The sequence below is a fragment of the Chrysochloris asiatica genome, unplaced genomic scaffold (assembly GCF_000296735.1).
Source record: "Chrysochloris asiatica unplaced genomic scaffold, ChrAsi1.0 scaffold00245, whole genome shotgun sequence".
Lineage (NCBI taxonomy): Eukaryota > Metazoa > Chordata > Mammalia > Afrosoricida > Chrysochloridae > Chrysochloris > Chrysochloris asiatica.
Window position 1 is genome coordinate 626,232 of NW_006408763.1, and position 5,266 is coordinate 631,497.

Genomic DNA, 5,266 nt, shown 5'->3' on the forward strand with positions numbered 1-5,266 from the left:
TTTTTTTTTTTTTAACCATTTCCTTTTGATACAATGATTCTGTGTATTCCTTCTATCTTCTCTTGATGCATTCTGCATCATTCAAGATGGTTGCAAGATGGCGGATCAGGTGGAAGTGTTGTAAGAGCACTGCCAGCAACAACACAGAATACGCGACCAAGCAGGCTCAGGGGATGGTCCCAGAACTCTGAACCACATATAAAGGAATATTTAGAAGGTTGGAAGGCTTGGAGCTGGGGAATTTTGGCAGATGCAAGAAATCTATTGCTTTCTAATCCGGGACGCTCGGCTGCTCCAGGAGCTGCCATCTTGGGTTAGACCACATTGAGGAAGAAGGATTGGAGCGGCCACAGATGCCTGGCAGAACCGCTGAGATAAAGGTGTGGACATTCTTTTCATTTATGTAATTAAAGCCATTAAAATAGTCCAATTTTACAAAAACTTATTGTCTCTAGCTAAAGGACCAGGAAAGGGGGAAGTCTAGCAAGACAGAACAGTCTTCAATAAAAATCACTCTACTCTCACTAAATGCCAGAGAGAAAACAGTGTCCCCCACATCCACCAGCAAAAGCCAACTAGGGAGCTTAGCTTTTCATCTTCACCAGATTAGAATGGGATATGTTATCCCTCCTGAAAGAGTAGTGTCATCGAAGGCCAAATAGAGACTCAAGATTTCCACTTCCATCTGGCAGTAAGGATGTGCCTCTCTCCCTCCCAGCTAGCATGATATCAAAGGAGGACTAATGAAGAACATGACTTTTACCACCACCCAGTAGTAAAGAGATCATCCCATGTCACATGGTGTCAGTGAAGATCACATGAGAAGCAATAACAAGGTACTTGCGTCTATCCCAACCAGAAGCACACAGTGTTTTGTTCTGTTGTACATAGGGTAACTCTGAGTCAAAACTGACTTGACAGCACCCAACAACAAGTCATGGTGGCATTTATGCCATTGCTAATATTTCTTGCTCTACTAGGATCAATGAAGCAGGCAAAGTCCAACAAACTGTGCATTGCCTTAAGGTCAAAACTAATTGACTTTCTAAAGTTGATACTCATGGCATGTGAGATTGAGTCTCTTGCCCTGAGTTGAGCAATCGAAGTTCTTGACTTCAAATAACTTTTTAAAATTGTTCTTGTTTTTGTCACAGTGGGTATGATGCTGGTCTGTTGCAGCATCAGTAATTCAAATATGTCAGAGCAGCTGCTCTTTCTTAAGATGATTGCCATGATGATACAATATCGTTTACTATGGTGACATTTGATCTTCCATAAGTAGCAAAGATCTGGACCTCTCTGAATTGGTCAAGCTCTGACAAGCAACAGAATGGCCAAAAAAAAAAAAAAAAAATCTGAGAAACTGAGTCTATCAACAAGCATACCACACACTATCATAGAAATTTAGTCCATAACTTTTGCAGCAACCAGTCCAGGAAGCCAAACTACAACCTTTGCAACAACCAGACTAGGACTCTAAAACCTCTGTAGCAGTCAGCTCAGAATATTCAGGATTAGGACAATGGCTGTCAAATTTTCTATTTTTTGCCCCACTTTCAGTGCAGAACCCAAGAAAGCCAAATATGTTCTCCAAATAAAGCAGATGCCCTGCTTCTAAGTAGCCCAACCCCCACTTTCCCATTCAACAATCTTCTATCAGAGTATATCGGAAGCTTCTTTTCACATATCTATAAAGCTTGGTCACTCTCCGCCAATGTTTGAATCTCTACCAAACACAAGTGATAGTGACTGACCTCCTTACTATGGAGCAAACTCTGAAACAATAGTCTATTTGTTCTCATTTGAGTCTTACTTATTTTCACAAGTACCAAGTCCTTCATCTTACAGAGAGCATTATGAATATCATCTCACACCCAAATGGCTTTGGAGTGTTTGGATCTTGTAGCCCAGGTTCTTAGTTATACTTCAATATTCATTCTGTGTTCAGTGAAATATATCATATGGCTCTTCTACCTATAGTCTTTGTAACTCCCACCATTTTTTCCCCCTGATGGATCTAGGTAAGAGACGGTGAGAGAAGATGCTGATAGGATGCTGTGATTCAATTGTGAATAATTGTTAACAGGGCTAATTGGGATCTCAAACACTTGGAAATCTAATGAGGGGATTGGTCAGTTTTGCCATCCTGCTGGGTTTTTAATGGCCCATCTCTGAAAGAGGAATAGAGACTCTCACTACCATCACCGAAGAGCCAGGAGTGAAGCAGGTCATTTGGACCCTGAGATCTTATGCATTGAACTTCTTCAAGCTAGGGACAGATAGCTGTGACACCAGAGGAGTGGTAGAGGAACAAGCCAGAGCATAAGACAGAGCAGTGGACATCTCAGCCCTTGGAGCAAGTAAAGCTAAGAGCCTTTGTATTTATGGAGTAGAGTGCTTGTGAAGTGGGGTGCCTCCAGGTATTTGAGGAGCCAGGTTTGTTGATCCATGGAGCCAGAACTGAGTGCGTTCTAGCTGAGGTTTATAGTGGAGTGTCCTTTAGGCATTTATCAGCAGAGCTAAAGGAGATTTGTAATATTGCCTGAGCAGGACAGAGGTCAGGCCAAGGGGCATTGGGTGGAGAGAAAGGTCTGCCTGCAGGCAGAGCTGAGAAAAGGCTGTCTTGACACAAATAACTGTACCCTGAGTATTTTTATTCCAAATTGTAACCTATTAATTTCCCTATAAAACACCACCTCTGTGAGTATGTTGTCTGGGTTGGAGCGGCCACAGACGCCTGGCAGAACTGCTGAGATAAAGGTGTGGACATTCTTTTCATTTATGTAATTAAAGCCATTAAAATAGGGTGTCAGAACTGGTAGGGGAAGAAAGATGGTTGGAGGCATGTCTAACCTCAGCTTCGTAGAAATTAGCCTTGGGCTGATGCTGGTTCTTCTCTTCCCTCCAGGGAAGTCAGGAGTCAGACACCAGCCCCACTTCCAGTTTTACAATCCTCTTCTTCCTTCTTGTTGTTTAGTAATTGTTATTATTAAGTATCACCATGTCAGTTTCAACTCATAGCCACCCCATAGGATTTCTGAGGCTATAAATGTTTGTGGGAACAGAAAGCCTCATTTTGTTCCTACAGAGCATCTGATGGGCTTGAACCATCAACCTTGTGGTTTGCAATCCAGTGCTTATCTTCCAGAGCCACTGTGCTTCCCTTAGTAGAAAAATTCCCAAATTTTAGTTGGGTCCAGGATAATGACTACATCAATCCATGGTTCAGTAACTAAAGTCCTGGTCAGTGGTCTGTAAGCAAGGTGGTATTTTGCAATTGTTCATTAAGGAATGGCTAAAGTGCATTCTTTATGTTTATGATTTATTTGAAGAATAATTGAAGCATTTCATATTCCTACAATATAAAATAGCATTGTATTTCTGTGTACACACACACATTCCCCAAAAATGCTCTATATTTGAATTTGAAAAAAATTATAGAAAACAAAATTATGTTTTACTAAGGAACTAACTGGAGTCATGGTATGATGCTATAGGATAAGCACTGGAGAGTAAGGCCTGTGGTTCAGACATACCTGTTGCTCCTCAGAACCGACTCGATGGCACTTAACAACAACAAAGAAAATAATTGGTAGTTTTCTAGAAGGGACACTTTTCCTCTAGTACAAAATCGTGGAGTCCATGAGAATCACTTGAGAAAACCTGGGCAACAGAAATTGTTTTTCAATTCAACACATGGTTAGTAAGTACTTAATGTGTGCCAGGTACTCACTTCTAAGAGGAAGTATGAGACATGAACTGAAGTAGCTCATAACCTGGTTCAGGAGACAAGAAAGAGATGAGATGTGGCAGGAGATAAGAAGTTGGGGAAGATTTGTTGGATTCATCTTTTTCTCAAGTATTAAGTTCTCTGATGCTTAATGGATGAGATTTGACTGATGGTCTAGCCACATCCACAGCATCCTCAAGGGCTTTCTCCAATGTGCTATTTCTCTTGGAGAGCAAGGAGGAGCTCTGACTGAAGGTCTTCCTACATTGACTGCATTCATAAGGCTTCTCTTTAGTTTATGTTGTTTGATGCTTAGTAAGTGAAGAAGCTACAAAACTATTGCATGGTCTAGGTATAAATGGATTTGAGTGGGTGTTAGAGAAGGGCACTGGGAGCAAAAAGAGATGACAATAAACTAAGTCAGTAGTAACTGTGATAGTTAAGGTTTTGTGATAGTTAAGACTTGACTGGGCCAGGATTCCCAGTGGTTTGGAGTTAAGATGTGGTTATCCCCATGGTGAGATCTAATACAATGTAGTTAATTCTTTGATGATTGACTATGAACAGTGTAGTTAACTCTATGATGATTGGCTATGAGCAGCCAATCAATTGAAAGAATGTTTCCTTGGGAGTGTGGCCTGCTTCCAATATAACAGACACTCAGGCAAAGCTTATTTGCTTTCTGCTACTGGATCTGAATTTTGCATATGGCTCATCCTCCAATCTCTACTTCTTTAGACTTGAGCAAGTGGTCTGCTTTATTATCTGCCTGCCTGTTGGACCTGCCTGGCTGCCTACTGGACCTGCCTGCCAATCTTGGTTCATTTGGCCGAGACTTGGGACTATTCCACCTCTACAACTGTGAGCCATATAAGCTTTATATATGTATATGGTGGTGGTGATGGTTATGTGCCATAGAGTCAGTTCTAACTCATAGTGACCCTGTATAGGGTTTCTGAGGCTACAAATCTTTATGGGAGCAGAAAGCCTCATCTTTCTCCCACAGAACAGCTGGTAGTTTCAAACTGCTGACCTTGCAGTTTGCAGTCTGATTCGTAACCACTACGCTACCAGAGTCAATTGTCATTAAATGAGCTGGGTTTCAGACACTCTCCTTCCTCCCTGCCTTCTTCGGATGGCGGCTGTTTATACTGGACGTGTGGCCAGAGACAGGTAAGGATCATGTGGAACCTTGGCAACCTAAGACAGAGCCATTGACATGCTGCAATGAGTTTCGATGACAGGTAAGACGGAGGAATTCACACTGACCACCTAAGACAGGCAGCATCCCATAAACAAAAAATAAGTAAGGGGGAATCTGTTGCAGACCGTGCAGACCCGGCCAGGAGTTTGAGGTCCTGTGGGCCCAAACGTTGCAGACCGTCCAAACCATAGGCTCTGAGGATCAAACTATAGCCACCTAGCAGACATAGCAAACTGTCCCTCATCTGATTATTCAGTTATGCTTGTTAGTAATTCCATACATGAGCCCTGGATATCCACAGATAAATGTAAAAACCTTCCCTAAAAGCCGAG

At 42.0% G+C, this 5,266-nt stretch overlaps 1 pseudogene; it reads left to right on the forward strand.

Annotated features, from left to right (window-relative positions):
* The first annotated feature begins 2,011 nt into the window (after nucleotides 1-2,011).
* Nucleotides 2,012-5,266, forward strand: part of LOC102825315 — a 7,319-nt pseudogene continuing 4,064 nt past the window's right edge.